Source organism: Trichechus manatus, unplaced genomic scaffold (genome assembly GCF_000243295.1).
Source record: "Trichechus manatus latirostris isolate Lorelei unplaced genomic scaffold, TriManLat1.0 scaffold00196, whole genome shotgun sequence".
In the NCBI taxonomy this organism is placed as follows: domain Eukaryota; kingdom Metazoa; phylum Chordata; class Mammalia; order Sirenia; family Trichechidae; genus Trichechus; species Trichechus manatus.
The window spans coordinates 2,254,049-2,267,438 of record NW_004444132.1 but is presented as its reverse complement, the minus strand read 5'-3'; the positions used below and the strand labels follow the sequence as shown (position 1 = coordinate 2,267,438).

The window sequence follows — 13,390 nt, the reverse complement described above, 5'->3', positions numbered from 1 at the left end:
GCCCCCAGACACCCTATAGCTCAGTAAGGAAGTCACTCCTGAACTTCACCCTTCAACCAAAGATTAGACAGGCCCATAAAACAACATGAGACTAAAGGGGCACACCAGCCCAGGGACAAGGACAAGAAGGCAGGAAGGCACAGGAAAGCTGGTAATAGGGAACCCAAGTTCCAGAAGGGAAGAGTGTTGACATGTCGTGGGGTTGGCAACCAATGTCACAAAACAGTACGTGTACTAACTGTTTAACAAGAAGCTAGTTTGTTCCGTAAACCTTCATCTAAAGTGCAATAAAAAAAGAATTTCAGTTTTCCTTTCTGTAAAATCTAAAATAATACCTGTCTCACTGACCACATAGAACTGTGAGAATTAAAATAAGATTGTTTGTGTTAGTGCTTTGTAACAGTTATACAAATATCCACACGATAGATTCTAACAGAGCTATGAAATATACTCATAAAGAGATTTTTAATAACATGGGGGAATTCTTATGTTATAACATCAAATGAACAATTGTTTGACATTATGATTACAACCACATAAAAAATGCATTTTACAAACAACTCTAAAGAAACTAGCCAAATTGTTAATAGTAGTTTTCAGAGGAGGGAGTAGAGTGAGGCAAGTGAGGTACCTAAGCACAAATTTATGGAGGTGCTCCTTATCTCATGCAAGTGCAGGGCCAATCTCCTTAAATGCTGTACTCAAGATGGTATTCTGGAATACTAGATAAAGTTACATTGCTGGGGCAATGCTGATGAGATCAGCAAACAAAAAAGAAAGAACAGTCTTTTCTCCCCTAATCCTGCCTTCCAATCATCCTCTAGTGCCCACTTCTGTCAGATCCTAACAGGGAACCAGCCAACAATAGAGAATGATTTGCTGAGTCCCAGTCCCAGCATTACAGATTACACAGGGTAAATTTGGAGCTGAAAAAAAACAGCTTAACAATTGGCAGACTTGTTAACTAAAATTTCCACTAGGAAGAATACACCTTAACTGTTTTTCTTCTGAGTTCTAATCAAATTGTTTCTAAAGATAAATTCTGACAGGAGGCAGAGTCTCATCTCCCAGCTAGAAGAGCAATGACAAGGGCTAAGACAGGGGAGGGAAGATTTAGGAAAAAGTGAGATTTAGGAAAACATGGGCATACTAGGTTTGTTTTTTTAAAAAATGGTAAATAGAATACACAGAAAGGTCCTCCATATTTTGTATTCCTTACATAGTGTCTGACACATAACAAGTCTCACTAATTATTTGTGGAATTAATTACTTGAATAAATGTAGTAATTGGGGAGTATTGAAAATAAACAATGGAACTGAAATTTCTACCATAATTGGTAGAGCCCATAATAGGTGCTAAACATGTCATTGTAGGTTGATTGACTTAAATGTGGAACAGCAGGGCTTAGTATTCCTTTCCCCACCTTCTACTAAACAAAATAATAACAAGTATTGGAGGCGGGGGAATCTTGTAGTTACCTAGAGCTATGCTAAGAATACAAAAGAAATAAAAAGTTTTCTCAAGGAATTCATCAAGGAGACACAATTCGTACACATGAAGTAATTACAGACTATCATCAAAACACATATAGCAAAGAACAAACTGTCTGAAATAAAAAAAAAAAAATGCCACAGCAAACCATCTACCTTATTAAAGCTACAAAGACCCATCTCTCCTGCCCCACACAACACTCTGCAGTAACAATGGTTCCAAAGGTCTTGGGGTTGCATAAATTAAGTCAGAGATCATTTAACTGGCAGACTCTAAGACTGTATTGGTAACGTAACATACTTTAGATCATGAAGATCAAAGATATGGTTTCAGCCTGACAGAGAAACTTTCATGAAGATCTTCTAAGTCCCCACATTACAATAACATTATAAGTTCCCTCCCAATTATCCCCCCTCTCGATATAACAGTGTAATCATCTACACTCACGTAAATAGAGAGGAGAGGAGAGATGAGAAGAGGAAGAGAAGTTTTGTTTCAAAATAAAGTTTCTTGTCTTTGTCCTAAGAATTTCTAAACCTAACTGGCTTCATCTTATTTTTTGATCAAATAGGCCATGACCAGACTCCTTGATCTCACAAAACAAGCCTTAAAAGAACTTAAATATATATATATTTATAAATAAATATATATATATATAGTGAAGGAAATCGGTCTTGACCATTCCCACCTTCGCCTTGTTTTCAGAGGGAACTGTCACTGACGCTAATAAAATGAGCCTCCAGATCTCAGCTACTATATTTTTACACAAATAACATGTGCCTTCTACGTTTGTTTGCCAAACTACCTTGCAGAAGGAGGGCATGGTTGGCAAACAAACATAGAAGGTGTGCGTTACTTGTGTAAGTATGGCAATTGGTTTTCAATAAGCTAAGTGTTTTTCAAACTGTGCTTTGCAACTGTTTCGCAGATCACAAAATCAAATTTATAAAAAGTCATGGGTGTATAAATGTGTATGTAGGTTTATATATGTTGGGTCATAATATAAAATGTATTCTCACTATGGGTCTCAAGCCAAAATGTTTGAAAAACACTGGTCTAATCTACCAGCCCAACACCTGTCTGTCAGTATGTTGTACTATGGTGACTTGCATGTTGCTATAATACTAGAAGCTATGCCACCAGCATTTATTTCAAATACCAGCAGGGTCACCACGGTGGACAGGTTTCAGCAGAGCTTCCAGACTAAGACAGACTAGAAAGAAAGATCTGGCAATCTACTTCAGAAAACTAGCCAATGATAACTCTGTAGATCACAACAGAATATTGTCTGATATAGTGCTGGAAGATGAGCCCCCTAGGTTGGGGGGTACTCAAAATACACAGTGACCACAACAATGGACTCAGGCATAGCAATAATCATTAAGATGGTACAGGACTGGACAACATTTTGTTCTGTTGTACATGAAATCTCCATGAGTCAGAATCAACTCAGTGGCAATTAACAACAACAGTCTATTGGCAGGGAATAAGATGAAGGAAAGTAATCTGCCATATGGATGCTTGGCCATACAAAACCATATTGACATAATTTTCAGCAAATGAGGAAAGGAGATGTCATCTAATTTGCCAGACCACCTTATAATTAATGTTCGAGCAGAGTCAATCATTATATGATAGCTCAACATGTCTCCTCTCATGGAAGGATCTGGAGAAAACTCCATACTTTCATGTTGGGTTCCCTCCCCCTGATTGTAACCTGTTGCCGTTGAGTCAATTCTGACTCATAGCGACACTATAGGACAGAGTAGACCTGTCCCCATAGGGTTTCCAAGGCTGAAATCTTTACAGAAGCCACATTTGTCTCCCACAGAGTGGCTGGTGGTTTCAAACTGCCGATCTTTGGGTTAGCAGTTGAGTGTTTAACCACTGCACCACCAGGGCTCCTTTCCCCCTGACCATCTACTGTGTAATAACTATCATTTTCCCAGGTCTGTAAATAAAGGCATATGCCTGTGAGAGCTGAAGGGTTTGTGTGTCTGTATACAGAATATGTACACGTAAAATGGTATTTCTTGTTAATATGAGGGACACTGGACCTGTCCATAATAATTGAATTGGTTAAGGAGAGTTTATCTGCTAGAACACATGCAGCATAGGCCATTACCTCCAAGGGTGTGGGAGAGAACGCCCTAAAGGAACAAGCTGCAAGTTATGATAAGCTGTCTGTAAGAGCTGGATAAAGTCCTACAGCCAGGTAGCCAATAGGACGGCTGACAAGGAACACAGACTAGTACGTGTGTGAAATGGCTTCCTCCTTCTTCATTACTGTCCCACTGTTTCACCCTAGAAAGACAGGCCTCACTGGGGCCAAAACTGCCCTGAATATTAAACCAGGAACAGGTGGAATAGTTACCCTCATTACCATAACTGTTCATTATTTTATTGTTTCTCTTTCTCCCCTCCTTTAGATGATATATATTATACGTTATATGCTGTATATGCTAAATTGACATATTCATAAGATTCATGGGTTGTTTGCTATGCTTCCAGGCTGTGTTATTTGAACATCTTCCTAAGAAAATCATTTGTTCTCATCTGCACGAACTCTAAATCTAAAAGAAATGGAAAGGCTAAAGGAAGCATACAGAACTTCCCACAGAGTAGAATAAATCAATTTCACTTTAGTCTCACCTTCTTATCCCCAAATATGGTCATTGCACTACCTAAAACTGACATAAATAGGAGAAAGAAATGCATGAGGGAGGAGAAGCTGGGTGGAAGTACTATTAAATGTCATTTTCAAAGATCTTAGCAATTTTACAAAAGCACTTACATATACATTATAACATTTAATCCAGGCTACATTTTTGATGGTGCAGATAATATTATTCATCTTCATTTGTCAAATAAGGAATTGAGGCACACGAAGCAAAAAACAAAGCCAAAACTCAAACACAGTCCCCCTGATTCTTCCATCTACCAAACTGCTTCTCTCCTGATGTAGGATGTTTGCGGTTTGTTCAAAAGGGACGAGTTGGAATCCTAAAAATAATAGAAGTGAAAACAAATTGTATGGTAGCATATCATCTCAATTCCTTTTCACCTTACCTGTAACTCTATACAATATCGCAAACTCCTCATTAATATCTGCTTCTGATCACAACTCTCTGCTACTACTAATTATCAACAGTTAAGTGCTCAGCTACTAACAGAAAGGTTGGTGGTTCAAACCCACTCAGTGGCTCTGTGGGAGAAAGAACTGGAGATCTGCTTCTATAAAGATTACAGCCTAGAAAACCTAATGGGGCACTTCTACTATGTCATATGGGGTCACTATGAGTCGGAAATCGACTAGACGGCACACAACAACAACAATAGCCATCGAAAGCAGTGGTGGTAACTGTCTAGAACAGAATACTCCACCTCCCCATCTTTCATAGCAAAACTAATCTCTGTATCTGAACCTAACAATCAGTTAGATATAATATTCAAAATGCAGGGTCAAAATCAGGAAATTATGTCATGTTTATTTTACCTGTAAAATATAACTACAAGATAACCAAAGAACCCAAGTAAGGGTAGTCCTAGGACTTTTTCCCACTTAAGGATGGGATATGGGCATGTTTAGCGGACAAATCAGCGTAGATATGAAAAGAAACAGCTTCTCCATCCACCCAGTCTTTCCTAATCTCTTACTAGGTGAGTTCTGTCAGGCGAGCTCAGACCTGCCAATAATTTGGACACCAGCCTTTGAGAAAGAGAAAGTAACTTTACTGCAAGGCACAGAGCAAGGAGCCAGGAGGAAGTGCCTCAGATTCAACTCCCCGAGCTATGGGGAAGCAGGGTTTATATGTGATTTGGGCAGCAAGATGGCGCACACAGGCATACTGGGGAGGGAAAATTCTAGAAGGCAGCCAGGAAACAGGAGGTGATGTGGTTCTTGTCGGACTTCTCACTTCGGAATAGGGTCTGGGCGATGATTTTCCTTCTGATTTGCTCCACCTGTTGCTGCGTCCTCTGTTGAGGTCAATAAGTGGTCACAACTGGCCCTTCTGCACATGTGGGACAGGCCAAGTCTGGCTTGGGCTAGTTTAAGGACTAATGGAAATTTACTGGCATTCATAGGGTCAGGTTACACTATATCCAAGAAAGTGATGGAAAAGTATTAAAAGGAGAAGACGACAGCTGGGAAAACTCTCAAATCTCATTTCTCACTTCTCTAACACCAAATATATGTTGATCAATCCAAATCAATACATTAACTCTGTTCCACTTCTGTCTGACATTAGCTGCACATGTAGCACTTTTTCCTCTGACCCTAACTACCTGGAACTAGGTCAGATCTCAAGTTAAGGGCACAGTTCTCCAGACTGCCATGTCTGCCTAAGACCTCAAATGCCAGACACAAGCTTGGGAGTCCCCACCACGCCCTCACTTCTGACCTTCTGGCTACAAATTCAGGGTTTTCCCACTACCCCTTCAGGATTCCAGCCATAGGTTAGGAGTCCCCAGGGCCTCCCTCGCTTCTGACCTACTGACTATAAATTCTGGGGTGGGAGGGGTCCCTCCACTCCTCCAAGATACCACTCATAGCTCAGTGGTCCCCAGTCCCATCTCCTCACTTCTTACCCAATGGCTCCCCCTACTCCTTCAGGTTCTATAATTTGCTAGAATGATTCACAGAACTTATGGAAAGTATTATATTTACAATTACAGTTTTGTTATAGCAATAGGGATAAAAATAAAGAGATACATAAAGCAAGGTCTGGGAGGGTTCCCAATGCTGTTTTCATGTCCCAAAAAGAGACGCACTACTCTCCCACATGCATCAATGTCTTACACCAATTAGCCCACGGAGCTTCAGCATCCAGAGCTTCTAGGAAACCTTGGTGGTATAGTGGTTAAGTGCTGTGGCTGCTAACCAAAAGCTCGGCAGTTTGAATCCACCAGGCGCTTCTTGGAAACTCTATAGGGCAGTTCTACTCTGTCCTATAAGAGTCACTATGAGTCAGAATCGACTCAATGGCAACAGGTTTTTTTTTTTTTTAATTATGCAATTGAAACTGCAACCCTTATCCCCTGAGGTCGGTAGATGTCACAAGGCTGATATCACATCATGCAGTGGTTTTTCTGGTGTGGCCAGCCCCCACCCAAGAGGCTCCTCATTAGCATAACCTGTTAGCTAATGTATGATCTGTAGGCTTCATCAAAGACACTTCAATCACTGGGGAATTTCCAAAGTTTTGGAGGTTATCTCTCAGGAACCAAGGACAAAAACAAAATTCTTTATGTAAAGTTTAATTCTTTACCCCACAATGACTTTGATGGATGTAGCATTTCATTTTTTAAAAAAAAGTACTGAACATGTCTAATATACAAAGCTGCATCTGCCACCACCACCATAAAAATAGTGATAATGGTAGAACTTCATATATCCTGTGGTCCAATCACCTGGCAAAGGGACAAGAACTGTTCTTTGATGTCTTGATGCTTTCTCTTTCTCCCTCTCTTGCTTTCTTCCCCATAACAAAGCAGGCTACAAACATGACTTAAAACTAAAGTTCCTAATCAGGACCACTAAAATCCACATAGTGTCACAGAAAGAACCTGAATCACCCCTTGCCCTGATTTAATAGTTACTACGAAGGGTTCTAAAGTTACATTCAGTTATTCCATGGTTTTTCATGGTTTGACGGATTTGTTTGTCTCTGTTTGCTTTGATCTTTGTTTGGGTGGTTTTGTTGTTGTTAATTTAGCTTTTTACAATTATAACTCTATACTATAGGGTTTAGGAATGGAAACAAATTCCCAAGAACAGCATAACGAGATTATATGCAATATTACATAATCCAAATCCTAATTCAAAATAATCAGGATCCAAAAGGAAATATGTCAAAGAGACGTAAGGGAGTAAATTATACTTATCACTATAATTAACAAAGGCTATATCATTTCTTTCTTACCATGTTAATATTTTTTACCGTATTAGTGATTATTCATTTTGTAATACCATTTAGTCTTTAAGAGATGAAAGCGCTACTATTGTTTGAAAACAGTTTTTATTGTGCATTCCTAACAAATCTTATATTTTAATCATTTAAAATTAATTAGGAATATAATATTTAAAGTTATCCTATGGTAAACTTTTTGTAAAGTGAGTATTTGTACCAACGCATAAAGTTGAAATTTTATATATTGTTTCATGTTGGCTGTATCCATAACTGCCGTAGGTCATTTTGAAGTTCCATATTGACAACAAAGTGATGTACTGTGAATATGGCTGATCAACATTTGATGTTAAAAATGGCTAAAAACACCACATAACTGTCTTGATCTAAGATCTCATAATTGCTCATTCCAGATGGCTCAGTACTGCATTACAGATGCAACAAGGTCTTCAACAACCATAGTGTCTATTTCTTACAGATAGTATTCCTCACAAGAAAATAGAAAATGATAGGCTAAGTTGGTGTGAAAAGGCACAGCTTAATGGTCTGAGATACTGCTCTTTCTTTCTGACCTCAGTCTATCATCCAATAATACAATTTTACCATAAGTGAACCAAGACTGAGATTTATGTATATTGAAAATTGCTTAGCATTTCTAGAACAGCATATGCCATAATGATGTGCATTAAAACTTCTCTGCTTTAGAAAGCTCAATTTAGAGAGTTACTCTCACCAGGCTTAGGTACAGTACAGTAAAATTCTAACCTATCCACACTTTGTTAACGACAACTCTCAAGAAACCAACCACTGTCTTTCTTTCCTGGACCTTCCCAGAGAGGGAAAAAGAGACAACAAAAAGAAAAGGGAATTGTTTATCACTATCTCTTACGGTGTGGGTGGTTGGGGTGAGGGGTCCTCACTGGTCTAGAGAAAAGCTGATTTTACACTTTAAACTTTGGTTCTCTGGTGGCTAAGGGGAAAGCAGAGAGGGAAGATATAATTAAAAATGTGAGGAAGCATTTCATGAGAAGGAAGAAAAAATCAGAATTCCTCAAATGGTTTCCTACTTCTATAGGCAAGGTCAGATAATACAGAAACAAAACCCGTTGCCGTCGAGTTGATTCCGACTCATAGCGACTCTATAGGGCGGAGTAGAATTGCCCTATATGGTTTCCAAGGCTGTAATCTGTACGGAAGTAGACCGCTACATCTTTCTCCCGTAGAATGGCTGGTGGGTTTGAACCACTGACCTTTCAGTTAGTAGCCGAGTGCTTAACCACTGTGCCGCCAGGGCTCCTTCAGATAAAACAAAGCCACTTAAAATTAGAAAGGGAGGAGAGCTAGTGCTGGAAAAAAGACAGCAAAGGGTAGCTCTAACTCCAAAGGAAAATCCTCCTCCAACTGTCCAACTTCTCCCAAGGCTGCAGATGCAAGGCCCACTCACTGGGTCAGCAATGAAGTAACAACACAGAGCCCTTCTGCATGGCGTGCCCAAGCCCTGAGTCATGCCTGCCCTTGCCTCAGCACCACAGCAGTTTATCTCCCAACCTGAACTGATCTGCGCTGATACGTTTCACTAAGTAGCAGCCCCATTTCAAACGAGAAGAATCTGGTATTTGGTGCCTTAATCATGACAACAAAAAAATGACAACCATCTTTTCTCTCTGCTCTGCCGGCATGGTATACACTACAATAATTTCACAACAGCTCTTCAACCTCCTTCTTAAGTAAAACATTACCATAAACTTAAAAAATAAACAATGTTAATTAAATAGATTAGACTCTTAAACGTTTTGTTTAAATATGAAATCCATCAGATCTTTTTTAATTTTTTCCCCTCTCTGCATTTGAGAGAAGAGGGGAGTACCAATAACTGCCTTTTGCCTTAACAAAGTCAACTACCAAGTATTTTTACCTTTCAGAAAATAGAAGTATTAAAATAAATATTATTTTCAGGACAACAAATTATTATGTAAGATGAGCAATAGAATTGCAGACTTTTTTACTTTCCCAGAACATAGCAAGAATGCAAGAAATCCAGGTGTCTTCTAAGACTTCTTTGTTAGAAATAACATTTGCCAGGATGATTTTATGACAGAAGTAAAATTGTACCTGTATTTCTGCAGCTATAGAGGAAGAGGGAATATTTTATCCTTCTTGTCTTGCTGAGATTTTCATCAGCAGTTAAAAGCCCCTACAGTTTCAGTGGTAGTACCGGAGGTTCCTTAATTAGCACCAAGAGAAAAATTAAGACTAGTCTGAGAAGCTCAAAATTTAGAAAATGGAAATGGAAAAGGCCGAATAAGATTATTAGCAAATGAAAATTGGGGCATATAATGTTTTGTATCCTCATCTGGCAACTCAGTAACATTACAATTAGAAAAACAATAGTAACTGCTCTTATAAAGGGGGCTCTGTTACATGGGGAATTATGATCATTTGCGTGGCTAGAGAGCCCTGTGGCGCAGTCGTTAAAGCACTCGGCTGCTGACCGAAAAGTCAGCAGTTTGAACCCACCAGCTGCTCAGCAAGAGAAAGACAGATGTGGCAGTTTCCTCCTGTAAAGATTTGCAGCCTTGGAAACCCTATGGGACAATTATCCTATAGGGTTGGCCTAATAGGGTTGCTATGAGTTGGAATCAACTCGACAGCAGTAGGTTTGGTTTTATTTTATTTTTGGTTCCCATGGATATTTTAAGTTTCAGAAATCTGACAATGACAAAACTCGAAGTTAGTATATTTAATTCTAGGATTTCTTTCATAAAACAAAAAGTTGATAAAAATATGTAATGGACTCATCTGAAATATAAATGCATTTTTAATTCTTTAAAGGAATTCTGCATTATATAAAAGGAATTTGAGAATTAGTATGCAATTCTGAGGATCAAGGCCCTTTCCAGAAGCATAAAATATTCAATTAGCTATCCTGTAGAATTTTTAATTGTGACATTGAAATGCTAAGCAGAGCATTAACATCTATTATTCTTTATGAATTAATGTTTTCCAGGACTGCATACTGTCAATTCTATCACAGCACTTTAGGGCACAATTTAAGGTTTTGGCTTCATTTCTAAAGTAATGCTAAAAGGTAGGATTTAATTCTAAGTAAACTACATTTCATGTAATAATCAATGAAGCATCATTTCAAACCAAGTAAAGGTAATATTTGCTTAATAAAAGATTTTTTTTTAAATATATTACAACAACTTACATAATTTCAAAATCAGTAAGATTTTCTAAATTCCCAACACTGTGCTCTAAGGAATTTTCATAATTTTCCTTCTGGCCGATTTCTTTCTTTCATGAAAAAAGCAACAGGTCTTCCATCCTATTTCCAGGGAACAAGCTAGCCGCTGCACAAAAGTGTTGGCAGCACAGTGTGGAGGCAGACTGAATAGAGTGTTGTTGATGTACCACAGAAGACTTAATCGAAAACATGTGATATCACATAGTGGTGAAGAGCCTTGGCTGTGAAATTAGACCTGAGTCTAAATATTGGCATCACCAATTTACTAGCTCTGTGATTTTGGTCATTTACTTAATCCCTTTAAGCCTCCGTCTCCTCATCTGTAAAATGGGAAAAATGATAGTACCTACCTCATAGGGTTGCTGTAAGAATTATGAGAAAATGCAGGTATAACACTGAGCCCAATTCCTGGTCCATAGGGGGTGCTCAGCAGATGTTATTGCATTAAAACTCTGATCAATCATCTGGGCATTTCTAAGTTCAGTGCAATTCCAGGATGATAAACAGGTTTGAACTTGTCTACAAACTCTAATCAATTGGCAGGAGCTGCCTGGAGCACTGTGGGATCAGAAAAAAAAAGAATTATCATTCGGGGCGCTCTACTATGGGGTAATAGCCATGTTCACCATCCCTGGTATAGCTACATATTTGTTGTCATATAAGCAGTATATCCTCTTGAAATTTTTGCTTTTCACTTAGTTTAGCTTTAATGTGAATAGGAAAATCCACCCACAGGTGTGAAAAGGCAATTGTGAGCAAGTCCAGAGAAAATTACTAAATGATCCAGGTTTCCTTAGCTTTGGTACAGAATAACCCAGTTCAAACTGCCAATGTATTTGACTGATGGATCATCACAGTAAACACTTATATTTTGAAATACATACATTAAACATTAGGTCAAATAGCTGTACGCACTGAAAAACAAGGTGCATGTTTCTAAGTGTGTGACGGAAACCAGAGATCACCTGAATTAAGGTAGTTTTTAAGGAGTGGTGATGTTTTGTTTTTTCAAGAAATGAAATAATCATTCAAAAGAGATCAGTCATAAGCTCCACATCCTACCATCCTGCTGCCAACCTCCCCAGTTTAAAAATAGGTATGATTTTAGAAAAGCAAGCAATGCAGAAAAGAATATAATTTTTAAAATAATTTTACAATAGTGGTTATCTACAAAGCTCATGTTACATAAAATCATTAATTTCCAAAAGATATTTTTCAACAGTTCAAACCGAGTCATATTGAATATTTTTCTTCTACTACAGGGAATATATCAAAATATGGATTTTGTTACCACTAAAGTAGCATAGCTAATTACAGTATCCAGTAACACATGAAAGATTATGCCATGTTCCCCAAAATATCTACATAACCAAACACACTCATAACACGTTTAATTTATCAACAGAAATTTATTCATAATTCTACCCTCACATCCAGTATAATAAAGGGGTTTTACTGCAACACAATGTCACCACTCACAATTTGGCTAATATGCATTTTATTTTTAATTCTATTTATCTTTTACACATCTTTCTTAGCAGAATGAACAGAACATTTCCACTATTACCTAAAAGCTTATATTTTCTTCATGAGCGGCCCTATGAAGTACCTATTGTAACGCAAGTGGTCAAGGTAATTTGTTTGCAATGCTTTTCACTAGATTATTATTTTTAAGAAAAGAAAAATCCTATATATTAGTATTATAATAGTTTGTATCTAGGAATCATAGAATCTTAAGGGTTGGAAAATTGTTTAAAACTGGTTACCAAGGTATATTACATTGTATTAATGTTACTTTGTAGTCCCTGCAGAAGGATCCATCTTTGGAACTCATCTAGTCTATGTCCATCCAGGTCCATAACAACCTTGATTGATGGTCATCCATTCCTTCTTGAATATAACCAGCCAATAGAGAGTATATCAGTTATCTATTGCTATAACAATAGTGCATAACAAACCACCTCAAAACGAAGTGACTTAAAACCATAAATATTTATTTAGCTCATAATAAATAAATGGATCAGCAATTTAGACTGGGCACCTAGGCAGTTTTGGTCTTAGTTATACTCAACTCACATATCTAGGGGTCAGCTGGCCCTCATCTGATTTAGAAAGGCCTTCACTGAGATGACTAGGGTGTCTCACTCTGCCCCATATGTATCTCATTCTCTAATAGTCTGGTCTGGGCATGTTTTCATGGTGCTGGCAAAGGTGTACGAGAAACAAACCCCAGTGTGCAAGCCTTCTTTAATCCTCTGCTTGTGTCACATCTGCTAACACTCCTTTGGCCAAGCAAGTCACATGGTTCAGCCCAGAATTATGGAGCAGGGCAGATCACCTTACCCACAGCAGGAAGCACTATCAACTTATAGAGCAAAGAACATGCATAAAGGGTGAAGAGTTGGATCATCATTGCCATCATCCACAGGGAGTTTAGTAGATCAAAAGGTAGTCCTTTCCAATTATCAGAAAGACATTCTTGGGGCTGAGCCAAAACTTCCCTCTCTTTAACTTCCATGATTTGTTCTAGTTAATTCTCTGAAGCTACAACTATGTAAATCTAATTGTTCTTCTAACATTACATTAAGTGCCATTAAAATATTTTATTAGGTTCCTCATAAATCACATCTTCCGCAAGCTAAAAAAAAAAAAAAAACTCAGTTCATTCCCTTGTATTTCATGTCACTTGAAAAACGATCTTGCTTAGATTGTCAATGTTCCTCTTAAGTCATGGTACTTCAT

The 13,390-nt window shown here is 38.1% G+C and overlaps 1 long non-coding RNA gene across 1 annotated transcript; it reads right to left on the bottom strand.

Moving 5' to 3' along the window:
• Window positions 1-8,291: 8,291 nt before the first annotated feature.
• On the bottom strand, window positions 8,292-12,540 carry LOC111822702 (uncharacterized). The gene is made up of 3 exons (XR_002825828.1): window positions 12,428-12,540; window positions 10,999-11,206; window positions 8,292-8,371 (listed from the first exon to the last, which is right to left on the bottom strand). It is a non-coding gene; the product is annotated as an uncharacterized LOC111822702 (long non-coding RNA).
• Window positions 12,541-13,390: the final 850 nt, after the last annotated feature.